Source organism: Leptonychotes weddellii, unplaced genomic scaffold, assembly GCF_054177405.1.
Source record: "Leptonychotes weddellii isolate Sample4059 unplaced genomic scaffold, ASM5417740v2 HiC_scaffold_1865, whole genome shotgun sequence".
In the NCBI taxonomy this organism is placed as follows: domain Eukaryota; kingdom Metazoa; phylum Chordata; class Mammalia; order Carnivora; family Phocidae; genus Leptonychotes; species Leptonychotes weddellii.
Genome location: NW_027771389.1, coordinates 729 through 13,901, shown reverse-complemented (window position 1 = coordinate 13,901; position 13,173 = coordinate 729). Strand labels below are relative to the sequence as shown.

The 13,173-nt window shown below is 51.9% G+C and overlaps 1 long non-coding RNA gene across 1 annotated transcript; it reads right to left on the bottom strand.

Annotated features, from left to right (window-relative positions):
- Positions 1 to 6: 6 nt before the first annotated feature.
- Positions 7 to 12,525, bottom strand: LOC145718624 (uncharacterized). Its single transcript, XR_014141929.1, has 3 exons — positions 12,391 to 12,525; positions 701 to 890; positions 7 to 394 (listed from the first exon to the last, which is right to left on the bottom strand). It is a non-coding gene; the product is annotated as an uncharacterized LOC145718624 (long non-coding RNA).
- Positions 12,526 to 13,173: the final 648 nt, after the last annotated feature.

Sequence of the window (13,173 nt, the reverse complement as noted above, 5' to 3'; positions counted from 1 at the left end):
AACACAAGCAGGGGGAGTGGGAGAGGGAGAAGCAGGCTTCCCACTGAGCAGGGAGCCCGATGCGGGGCTCAATCCCAGGACCCCGGGACCATGACCCGAGCCGAAGGCAGACGCTCAACGACTGAGCCACCCAGGTGCCCCAACACATGGCCATTTTTTAAAGAGGAGCCTGATATTCTGTAACACAAACATATGACAGCGTGCTGAAGCATCTCCTTCCTGATGGGACAGTTAGCGCTTCCCAGGTTCTGACTCCCAGAGCCACACTGTGGCTCACATCCATGCTCACATGTCAAACCGTCCTGAGAGTCCCATTTACTCCAAGTGCCACCAAGTCTCACAGGGACTGTTTCCTTCAGTCTCGCTGCTCCAGGCTGAAATCGGGTGAGGTGACCTTGGGGATAATACAGAGAAGGAAAATCGTGCAAACGTCCTAGGGCCTATAAAAACCCCTTTAAAAATCAAAACTGACTTCTAATTATGTACTTTTCTCCAGCAATTGAGTTTTTAATATAAAGATATGTTATTTTTATAATTTTTTAAAGTAGAAGTTTAAATTCCTCTTAGCAGAGTGCTATAAATACATTTATGTGTTTAAGAAAATGGGAGCTTAAGAAAGAACAGTAATATTTAGCCAAAAATTCGGTTTTGTATCCCTGAAATCTATTGGGGGTGGAAATTAAACCAAATGAGCCCTTACCATGAGTCTGTGGAAGAGAAATAGCACCTAGCCTGCTTCCTCCACACAAGGAGATGTCCATCGTGTGACTCGAGGAAAAGGCAGAGGTCTGGGAAAATAATTCCCAAATCATGTCATGCCAACATCTCCATCTAGAACAGTGAACTCCTTTTTCCTATCGAGCACCATTGTTCAGGGACGCTTCCGTTACCTGAAACCAGGAAAAATTCTCCTCACTCTCAAAGAAAGTACAGAAACATTCCTAAGAATTGGGAGCAATAACACAGCCTCCCGACTGAAGATGTTCTTTGTTCTGGTAATCTGATGACAAACAGGGCTGCTGAGGAGCAGAAACAGGATGGACGGGTCAAAGTTTGCTGCTGCTTTGCGCACACTCTCCTCTACCTTTGAATTAGGAATGCTCTCTAGAACCAGAAATGCTTACCACGACGAGACAAAGTCTGTACCAGTCCCGTAATCCTTACTGTCCGCATGGGAGGACGAAACTGCCCAGGGACAAGAGCACTAGGGTGCGTGTGGGTGGCAGAACAACGGCCCCAAAGATGTCCACATCCTAATCCCTGGAACGAGTGGATCTGCTCAATTACGTGGCAAAGAGGAACTGATGCAGATGGAACGAAAGTGGCTAATCAGCTGCCCCGGAGGTGGGGAGATTTCCTGGGTCATCTGGCGGGTCCCATGGAATCACCAGTGTCTCATATGGAGGAGGAGGAGGCAGGAGACTCAGTGTCAGAGTGATGAGACATGAGACAGGGTTTAGCGGTAACTGCCGGCTTTGAAGATGGGAGGAAGGGGTCAGGAGCCACGGGATGCAGGCAGCCTCCAGAAGGTGAAAAGGGCAAGGAAAGAATCTCTCCAGGAGCCTCCAGAGGGATCAAGCCCTGCTGACACCTTGGTTTTAGCCTAGTGAGACCCATTCCAGACTTGTGACCCCTGGAACAACAACATAATAAATTTGTATTGCTTAAAGCCAATAAATTTGTGATCATTTGAACAGTAGCCACAGGAAGAGAATACAGTGCAGCTACTCCTTCCGTCTCTCTTTGGTACTGAGGGCGTATGTTAAGTCAGAGCCGCTTCCTACCATTTCCTTTCCTGATTTGTTAATCATAAAAAAAAAAAAATCAACAACCTATGTCTCATCCTTACCAGACATTTGTCAAACACCTTAACACTTCCCAGAAGAAAGTGAGCTCACACCACAAATCACCTCACTGTGGAATACATCAGCCCCTCTTTTTTTTTTTTTTTAAAGATTCCACCTATTTATTTGACACAGAGAGAGACACAGCGATAAGGGAACACAAGCAGGGGGAGTGGGAGAGGGAGAAGGAGGCTTCCCGCTGAGCAGGGAGCCCGATGTGGGGCTCGATCCCAGCACCCTGAGGTCATGACCTGAGCCGAAGGCAGCTGCCTAACAACTGAGCCACCCAGGCGCCCCTATATCAGCCCCTCTTAAAGAATTTCTCTGCCACACGCATCTTTCAAGAAGAAAATAATCCTATCTTTTGTCTAAATGTTCCTTTTTTAAGATTTGTACTGACTCTCTGAATGCACAGAAAGCAGCAACTTAGTAGTGAGGAGCCTCCCACACTGGTTATCGCCAGGACCAGTGGCAGCAGGAACCGAGCCCCCAGATGAAGCCCAGAACAACCCAAGAACGAAATGGGACACCTTACGTGTGCGGTAAAAGGGCTACATTCGAGTTGCAACTGCAACTCGCAGGCAGACACGAGCAACGTCAGTGGCCACCATGTTCCTGTCAAACACAGACGGGGAGCGGGAGGACGGCCTGAGCGGTTCCTTCCACAAACTCCTACGAAGAGCCTACAAAGTACTGGGCCCGGTGCCCCTCCAAAGCTGGAGGAGACCAGGCCCGCGCAGTAAACATGACTGGTAGCAGGTGACGAGCCACGGGGGGTGAGCCTGGGGAGGGGCGTGCAGGAGGTCTAATGAGCTGGGCAACCTGGGCAGGTCTCCCCCGGGGGAATGGGAACTGGGGCCAAGGCCCGTGGGCAAGGGCATTAACCATGAGGACGTCAGGGCAGAAGGTGTCCCGATCCCAGGGAACAGCCAGAGAAAGGCCCCAGTGGGGGACAGAGTCGGGTGCCTCCCAGCGAGTGGCTGAGCAGGAAGCCTGGAGATCTGTGAGGAGTCGGACCTCGGCGTGGGGGGGGGAAGGGGGGGCTCTCTGAGGTCAGCAGACGCAGAGGAGCCCCCCTGTGCACACCACGGACACAGCCGGAGGGTGTGTTTTCTAGAGTTAGACCACAAAGCCTAGGGTGGAATCCCTATTTTTGTTGGGTTATTATAAATCCAGGAAATAATCTTCCAATTATAATCCTCAGAATCTTTTCAGAATTTCATTTCCTCCATGCTTTGTCTGGACACAGAGGGAAATCACTAAGGTCTTTATCAAGTTACTGAACAGAGTGAAGGAGGCCCCCCTTTCACATCAGGACAAGTCACGGAGAGAAGGGAGAATGGCCTGGGGAGGAAGCATGCCTGACAAGGCCACCACGACCCCTGGAGGCCGGACTCCCAAGAGACCGCCCAGGACACCATGGAGCTGTGCGCCAATCCATCACTGTCGCATACGGCCCTGCCACAAGAGTGAGGGGCCCCAGGTGGAAGCTAGGAGGTGCGCCCCAGGCCCCCTGGTATCCTGAACCACAGTCCCCCTGCAGGAGCTTCCACAGCCGGTAAGAGCCACTGCATGAAACCTGGTTTCAGAACTCCTCCAAACACAGCAATAAATCGGCGTCCTCACTGCACGAAGCTTAGGAATCTAGGCCTCCAAGTCTGTTTCTGAAGCTGCAGAGCTGAAGTCCTGAATCAGAATCCTCGGTGACCCCACCAGGGACTGTCATCCTGATGAGGCCTGGTGCAAAAACGAGCCTCTCCTCTGACCGCAGACAAGGCTGCAAGGTCAGTGCTGGGCAGGAAGACGCTGGAAGATACTCTGTCATTCCCCGGAAGAAACACTACTCGTCCGCAGTGCTCTCCCATGTCACTGCTGAATTCCGTTTTCCAATAGCCTGTTGTTACGTGTCACCATAAAGGGTGAAAAGGCGAGGCAGTGGCAGGACAAGGCCCCTGCGAGTGGCTGAGGTCTTCAAGGGGCAGGATTACCAACCTTAACCTTTACCTGCTTTCCCGGATTTCTCAAGAGACTCCGGTTGCCCAACCGCCATGTGAGCTCTGCTCCAGGGGATCCTCGGAGGTCAGGCTGGGACACTCCCGTTGGCACCACACCAAGCCCGGTCCACCAGAAGCCCTGGGAGGGAACACTGGCCTCCAAGCCAACACTACCCAACAGATGAAGGAGGAAGAACAGCCTCTCCTGTGCAATCCTACAAACTCCTCAGATTTCCACCCGAAAACTAACAAGGGGCTCTTTCCATCCAAATCTGCTTCATAACCCCTAACACGGGTTTTAACCACAACACTACCCAAACTCTACCAGGACACAGAACTCTGCACCCCCCAATTCCAGGAGAAAAGACAGAAAGTTTAGAAAGCTTCTGAAAAGCATATAAGGTAGAGAAAAGGAGAAAAGGGATCTGAAACAATGGGCAATAAGGAGCAGGTAGTACAGCAGAAGCGACTTGGCGTCTGCGAATATGGTTTCCAGTGGCGGACCAGCCCTGAGCGAGGGCGCCTCGCACACCCAGTGCCCCCCGATACCGTTCCTCACCTGTGGACGGACGGGGCTGCCGTGAGGGCAGAGCAAGCTGCCGACCACTGCTGTGCTCTGGAACGCTCTCATCACATCTGACCCCAGAGTCAGGTGTGTTCCCCCAAAGCAGCTCTCACCCAAAAACAAAGTGAAAACTGGATCGCCCCAGGTGCCCACGGCATTTGCTCACATCTCGTTAGAGCACCTGTCGCATACTCTTGCAATTTTTCAACATGTCAACTCCCCTACACTATGAGCTTCCTGAAAGCAGGCCTGTATCTTGAAATTCAAGCAAACACCCTGACACCAAGAAGGTAAGGAAAACGAGGTTGAGCAGGCAGATAGATGGATGGGTCTCTGGAAAACAGTTCAGACGGCAAAGAAGAGAATGGAATCAGCTGTTCCTTCAAGCCTGGATAACCAGGGTGATAGGTAATGGAAATAAAAGTTTAAAAAAAAAAAAAAGAAAGAAAGATAGAAAGAAAAGGGAAGTCTTGGGGGAGGACTGGAACGGAGAGGCAGGAGAACACCTTCAGATGGGCAGAATTTGAGATGGCGACGGAAGGTCAAGGGGAACATCCAGGCAGTTGAAAATGCAAAACTACAGCTAGAACGCCAAACATCCTCTTCACTTCCGTCAGCAGGACTGCCGGAAGCCGTGTGTGGAGCAGCGCAGAGCTTCAAGGACCTTAAGCTAATAGGCGCCCACACTCACGTGGTCGGGCAGCTGCCGGCTGTAACAGCCCCAGACAGAACAACCATGAGCCTGGTCCTGCTTGAGCTTCACAGCGTGCCGTGCATGAGTACTGTAATTCAATACTGGCTCGGAAGAGTTTTCAAAATGTTTATTAAAAAGAGTCTGTAGGGGTGCCTGGGTGGCTCCGTCGGTGGAGCATGTGACTCTTGATCTTGGGGTTCTGAGTCTGAGCCCCACGCTGGGCATAGCACTCACTTAAAAAAAACTGTAACAAGAGTCTATAAAGACGTACAGTATCCCCGAATTAAAGCAAGTCTCTCCATTCCACATTACCTTCTAGCTGCTGCCCTCTCTGCCCACCAACAGTCCATTCATCTGAAAGAGTAATATGTACGCCTGCCTGCAAGGCCTCCTTTTCAGACATGGCTCTGCCCAGCCCTTTAATGGGGGGCAAGACGCCATGCCCAGGACAGCACCCTTGGCCCTCTTCTTGGTCAGCATAAGATCTCCTCACTTCCCTGGGCTCCACTCCCACTCATGTGCTGCTAATAAGTTCTTGGGTTCTAGCGACAAATCCAACTGTCTAAATGGACCTCTCTCAAGGGATGGTCTCTAACCTCCCCCCCCCGCCCCGAGCTCCACTCACTGTGTCCAAAACTAAGCACCTGCATTTAACTGGAGACCCTCCCTAAGCAGTCACCTGAGACAGCAACCTGGCATCATCTGGAACCCTGCTGATCTCCCACAATGCTATGTCTCTCCCAAACCCTGGTAACCAATCCCATGCTTTTAGGTCCTTGACGTGTCTTGTAGTTACTGCCCCCTTTGGCCCACTCCTACTGCCTCCATCAGGCCCTCCTCCCCCAGCCCACCAGGATGGTTGCAACGGCTCCCTAAGGGTCTCCCCACTGCCCATGGGAACCACACCAGACAGTGGGATCTTTCTAAAATGCAAAATAACCATCATGAAATACCCCAGTGCAACCCCCTAGGCTCCTCGTGGCAGAGACCAGTCCTTGGTGACACACAGAAGCCCTCCATGACTCTGTCCTCCTCCCTAGAGCCTGTCTCTGGCCTCCTAGTCTCCAGGCACAGAGAACCACTCAGCTCCCCAGGGGGCCAGGTCCCCTTCCCTGCTGGCCCTGGCTCGCTCCCTCTGCTTGAAATGTACTGCTCCACCATATTCACCTAGTTAGCACCAACTCAGCTTCCAAACTCCAGTTCTAGCAACTGTCCTCTGTCCAATCCGGCTCCGCCCCAACGCCAGGCAGGACTATTCCCCCTGCTTACCTAGGGTTTTCACATACACACCTGCCACATCCACTCTGACCCTCTCCCTCACAGCCTGCCGCCACCCTGTCCTCTAGGCTCAAAGCATCCCTGACAACAGGGGCCGCATGGTGCAGAGTGGCGGCGGACGCCTGTTGACCCCACAGACACACCGCCTGCCGACACCAAGCCCACAGCAGCGCTACTGAAGATGAACGGGTTTTGAATAACATCACACCAATTCCATCATCCATACCCAACGGTAATAATTACAATGTGGACTGTAACAATGCCAGAGAAAGGCACTCTTCTGAAAGAGAAACCTTGAAGACTCAAAAAAGAAAAAAAAAAAAGTGAAAAACAGGAAAAGACTCAGATAAGGAAGGTCATGTCCTGACCCTTGTTACGGGAGCCAGGCGGCACAGAAAGCACCGCATAACCACCTCACCGTCACAAAAACAGAGACACATTGTCACACCGTTCTGGATAACGAAGAGTAACAAAAATCCCCTACACAGCCTTCAACCCATCTTACGTTTTTTTGGTCAATGCAAAGAGAGAGGCAAAACAACATTACCAGCAGTTTCAGAGGATGTGGGATTCACTTCTTGAACGTTTCTAAATAATTTTCCACCTCCTCCATGCCTCTATTATTGCAACTGAAACTAAGCAACAATAATTAGAGAGACAATCAAGAAGCAGTGTGGCAACAAAGCCAACGGACAGGTTCAGGCAAAGTACTCTTCTTCAGGAGCCCACTGTCCAAGCCTTTCATGTGGGAGGGTGAGCAGGAAAGGGGCGGACAGGCCTTTGGGGGGGGGGTGGACTCCAAGATGAAGCTCCAACCTACGCCTCACTGTCCAGAGCCACACACACACACACACACACACACACACACACACACGCGCGCGCCTCCTCCCCGGCCGAGTGACCTACATGTGTGCTCTCAACCTTGAAACCAGAAGGCACTCTCCTTCCAGTTCTTTCTGTAGAACTACCTGATCTTGAATGCATGAAACACATAAGAAATCATCTATTTGGCAAGATTTTTTGATTGGTATGTGGGACATTTAGAAAGGAGCAGGCATGAGCCTTAAGATCCCATAGACTGACCCATTTATCAGTATAACCCAGACCAGCAAGAGCTACCTAACTCACAAGTTCTCCTCTAAAGGAAACATTTGTATTTGGCCAGAAGTCAATATATGGGTTGAGAGATCATCAATCTTTAATCGAAAAATTAAAGAGACATAAACAGGTGACTACTACAATTGGTCAAAATCTCACTCCAACCCCAATCAGACTGAATATGTATTTTCCCCATGCTGAAAATATCAGAGTGAGAAAAACAGTCACTTGATTTGTTCGAGGCCATAAAAAAAAGAGTTAATCTCAGTCAAGTAAATAAAGAAACCAACATCCCACATGAACAGGCAGGTTCATAATACACAAATACGCAAAAGAAATTTTTTTCAACCTAGCTGGTGATCAATAGATTTAATGAGGTGCCATTTTGTAACCATTACATTGGTTTAAAAAAAAAAAAAAGCTTTCAAATGCAAATCCTCACCAGTGGCAAAGCCACAGTGATACTCAAGTGTGTCACCCCATACATGGCTAGGAACAGGGTAAATTGGTACAGCCCTTTTGGAAAGCAAATTGGCACCATGCATCAAGAATTCTAAAAATGTTTATCCCCTCTGACATGTTAATATCACCCCTGGAACTCTACCTTAAAGACCACAAAATGTATAATTATGGTAACCTTATGTTCCAGATTTTCTAAGAAAACCCTGACTTCATAATTGTATTCTTTTCCATAAAAACAAATCACTAAGTGTATAACTAAATTCAAGAACAATGAAAGACACCAATATCATTGAAGAACAAGGAAAATTGGTTTGGCATCCAGTCAAACATGTACAGAAGAGTGTTCTTGTTTCTGTTTGGGATGGAAAGCTGAAGACAAAAACTCACTCACTGAATATTAACTTTTGCCACATGGAACCTGGTTCAGTCTATTATTCCCTCAACAGTTGCTGAGCTGCTTCTATTGGGTACCAGGCCCCATGTTTGTTCTGGAAGCACAAAGATGAAACGGCCCATCTCCCCCACACGCAGTGGGCTCCCACTCACCATCCCACAGCAGCAACCGTGCCCGCCACCCTCATTTCATCTAATGAAGCCTCAAGCCTCATTTCATCTTCGGATGGTGGAAGTCGTGCCCTGGCTAAGATAACATCTCCACGCCTTCACCGAGAAGCATACTTCTTACAGGGCCAATTCTCCCTCATGTCCAGACTAGGGATAAGTCTGAAGCTCATAAGGAGCGAGAGGAGTGGAAGCTGTGTTTGAGAAGTAAAGGCCATAAATGGCACTGTAGGTTCAGAGACCTTAAGAACCTACGCTCAGAAATTTGATGATCTTGTCAGAGTTGTGATGCAGAATCATCACCACTAACACTTCCAATGTCACTACCGATGGCCCTGCCCATCTCTACCCCACAGCCTGCCTGTCCTGAGAGAGGTGGACGACACATGCGCACCCTCTGGAGCAGCAATTCCTGGGGTCAGAACCTTTTGAGAAGCGAGCTAAGGAACCTCCCAATACGCAGATTCACAAAAGCTTCCCCATAAAACTTCAGAAGGGCTCCAGAGACCCATGACGAGGCAGTCTACAGGTTAAAAGTATCTGCTCAAGTTCAGAAGTCACCAAGGGGAGTGGTCACGGAGTCTTTTCTTGGGCAAGGTACCCTATGAAGGCAAAAATACCTCTTACTTCTGCAAAAAGAACTGGGAAGTCCAGGAAGAATGGTGACCTAAGAAGATTATATGAGTCTTTAAAAAAAAAAAAAGTCCCAATTATTTCATAGCGTTTAGAAAGACACTGGGGGGACAAAGATCCACCAGCCACAAGCAATAGGAACATCTTTCTTCAAATGTCAATTTAGCTTCTAGAAAATCACTAATTCCACATTTTTCAAAGATAATTAAGCTTGAAAAGGACTTGTGTCACAGTCCAGTATGTCACACCACACAGGCGGTGCGAAGCACACTGTACCTTCCTAGGGGATTAAGAACCTCTGATTTAACAATTTGGTATTACAGGGAGTGTCTACAGGAGGAAGGGCTTCCGAATTCAATGGTGCAGTCACCGGATCAACAGAACACCGAAGAGTCTGCGGTCGAGAAAGGCTGTTGTGTTGGTTTTTGAAATTCTCTGTAATGGAATAGGGAAACTCTAAAACTCATCCTCTTTCTTTAGCATATTATAAATGAGCTCTGTTCCAAAAGTTTTTTAGGCCAAATGGCAGCTAGGAAATCATAATCATCTCCCCAAAGACACAGGGTTCAGAACAGTGGTAGTGTCCTAAGCTACCCACGGCAAAACAGAGGTTCTAGCTTCTGAGGGAGCGTCTGGGCAGGCATTCCATGTGCTTGAGTCCGTAGCACACAGCTGCTTCTGAAATGTGTTATATGAATAGCTGTCTTATCCCTCGAGGTAGATTCACTGTAAAACCTAATGGACAGGGCGCCTGGGTGGCTCAGTTGGTTAAGCGACTGCCTTCGGCTCAGGTCATGATCCTGAAGTCCCAGGATCGAGTCCCGCATAGGCTTCCTGCTCAGCTGGGGGTCCGCTTCTCCCTCTGACCCTCTTCCCGATCATGCTCTCTATCTCTCATTCTCTCTCTCTCAAATAAATAAATAAGATCTTTAAAAAAAAAAAAAAAAAACCTAATGGACAACTCTAGAGACTAAGGGAAACCCTAAAGAACTGAGAAACTTATTCTTCATATGACCATCTTAAGCTATTAGGTACTTTTTGTGTGGTGAACGCTACGAGTAGGGAACCTTTTTAACTCAACCTTCTTAGTTCCTCCAAAATACAAAGAAGATGACCTTTTTAGCTGTATAAGGGGGAAGGATAAACTTCTTTCTCATGTTTACGTGTGGTCAGCAGAATATCCGCCCCCAAAGATGTCCATGACCTAATCTCCAGAACTCTATGTTACCCTATGTGGCCAAAGCGGGATTACCCCTGCAGAGTTAAGGTTGTTTCACTGGATCATCCTGGTGGGTCCAATGTAATCACAAGGGTCCTAATAAGAAGCAGAGGTCAGAGAGAAAGAGAAGGGGGTACCTGCTGGCTTTGAAGATGGAAGGTGGCCCAGCCACAGAATTAACATGGCCTCTAGAAGGTGAAAAAGGCAAGGAAATGGATACTCCCCTAAAACCCCCAAAAGTAACACAGCCCTGCAAACACCTTAAGCCCAGTTAGACCACATTTGGACTCCTGACCTCCAAAACTATACAATCATAAATTTATATGCTAAAAAAAAAAAAAAAAAAAAAAATTTATATGCTGTTTTGAGCCACCGAGTTTGTGCTAATCTGTTACAGCTGCCTTAGGACACGAATGCACCCGCTTCTATTTACCCCTTCCAAGTACAAATTCATGTCATGCCTGTTGGCAAAGCAGCCACTGTATTAAAAGCAACCAGACCAAGAGCTTCCTGCCTCGCCTGGTGGGTACAAACACTAGCAGAGAGCAAGAAGAAAGTGTGGCAGGACCCTGGGGTCAATAGATTAAATGGCAAGAGGAGATAGACAAAATAGCAGGCAAAGCTGGAAGAGGCCTCTCCTGGGCAGAAAGAGAGGTAGGGAGGGGATGAAAACCCTCTGGGACCAGCCCGGAGGTGTTTTATCTTGTTGTTGTTGGTTTTTTTCCAATCACAAAAGGAAAGCACATAGGCTTTTACTTGGCAGGTAACTAGGGAACAGCTGAGGGTGGCCATCCCTAAGGCGCTCTGCACTTCAGGCTGCCAGTGGGTCTTGAGAGCAGCTGCACACTCCCCGGTGCGCCGCTCAGGGTCAAGTTGCAGGTCACAAAGCCACCTCTTCCCCGTCCACAGCTCCACAATGACTTACTTGTGCATGAAAAGAAGAAATAAGGGCACCTGGGTGGCTCAGATGGTTAAGCGTCTGCCTTCGGCTCAGGTCATGATCCCAGGGTCCTGGGATCGAGTCCCACATCGGGCTCCCCCGCTCAGCGGGGAACCTGCTTCTCCCTCTGACCCTCTCCCCTCTCATGCTGTTTCTCTCTCGCTCACTCTCTAAAAAATAAATAAAATCTTTAAAAAAAAAAAAAAAAGAAAAGAAAAGAAGAAATAAGACCTGCCTCAGTGAATACGCCAGGAACGGGTCCACGAAGCCACACGAGCACGTTAAACTCTGCTGTAGCCTAGACTGCTACCAACCCACAGAAGTTCACCCCTTGTTCGAGCTGCCATTCTCAAATTCCTCATGAATACAATGTTAATAAATTAACTAAAAGCATTTCAAAATAACCTTTGGCGAGCCCTGCAGTTTTGAGCGCTCGGAGGGAGGAATGTCCTGGCTGACGGGCACCACTTTTGGGGATAAGGTTAGCAGGAAGCGGGGTTCGGGAACTGTCAAGTGGGACGCTGTGCAAGGTGATGAGCACCCGCGGGAACGCAAACTTGGGTGTCCCCGACGCGCGGCCGGGCGGTGGCGGGGGGGGGGGGACCGGAACCGCTCGCCGGGGAGACGGCGGCCGGCAGCGGGGCCAGCGCCCGCCCGACGGCGCCCGGGTCCCCACAGCTCAGCCGCCGCCCCGCCGCCGGGGAAGCCCGTGCGCTTCGGGGTGGCCCGCCGTGCGTGCTCCTCGCTCACAAACAAAGACGCGGACCCGGCACACAACTTGCAGACCCCACCGAGGCCCGAAACTAGGGGACCGCGGACGGAGCCGCAGGGCGCTCTGGCGGCACCGCGCGATCCCCGGCCCCCGCCCCGTCAGGCCCCCGGTCCGCGTCCCCGATCCCCGCCGCCCCGATTCCAGGCCCCGGTCCCCGCCGCCCCCGGCCCCGGCCCCGGCCCCCGGCCCTAGCCGGCCGCCCTGGTTTCGCGTCCCGCACCGCCGGCCCCGCGAAGCGCCAACCGCCCGAGCCGCCTCAGGCGCCCGGGCGGACACGGCAGGAAGCGCGGGAGGGGGCGCCCGCACCGCACCGCCGCGGGCCGTACTGACCGTAGCTGTCGTCCTCCTCCATGGTGCCGGCGCCGGGCTGTGCGCCGGATCCCGCCGCTCGCCCCTCGCGTCCCGCCGCCTCTGGCCCCGCGCGTCTCCGCCCGGCTCGGAGCCCCGCCCCCGGCCCGCGCCGCCGCTGCCGCCGCCGCCGCCGCCGGCCCCTCGCCACCCGCGGGGCGCCCCGCCCGCCGCCCGCGCGCGCCCCGGCACGCGGCCGCCGCCCGCACGCGCCTGCGCACGCGCACCCGCCTGGGCCCCGCCCCCTGGACCGGAGGCCCCGCCCGCCGCCCACGCGCGCGCACCTCCCGGCACGCCGCCAATGCCAGGCCGGCGCCTGCGCCCGCGCGCCCGCGTGGGACCCGCCCCCGAGGACCGAGGCCCCGCCCACTGCCCACGCGCGCGCACCTCCGGGCACGCCGCCAACTCCAGGACCGCGCCTGCGCACGTGCGCCCGCCCGGGCCCCGCCCCCCGGCCCCGAGGCCCCGCCCCGCCCGCCTCCGCGGGCTCCGCCCGTTTCGGGTTTCGCAAGGGCGGCGCGGCGGGCCAACCGGCGGGAGGCCGCCCACAGGCGCAAGGTCGCGTCTGGCCACTGAAGGGCAGGGTGGTCCTCGCTGACGTCAGCCTCGAAGGTCATGTCGGCCCCAGCTCGCCAGGGAGGGCCCTGTCCTTGGCCAGAGGCCGCAGAGCATTTGAATTCATTTACTTCTGTGATCTAAACCTCAGCCCCATGAGTGTCCTGACTTCACTGCTTTTATACATCCCTTTATGAGTCCCCTGAATTT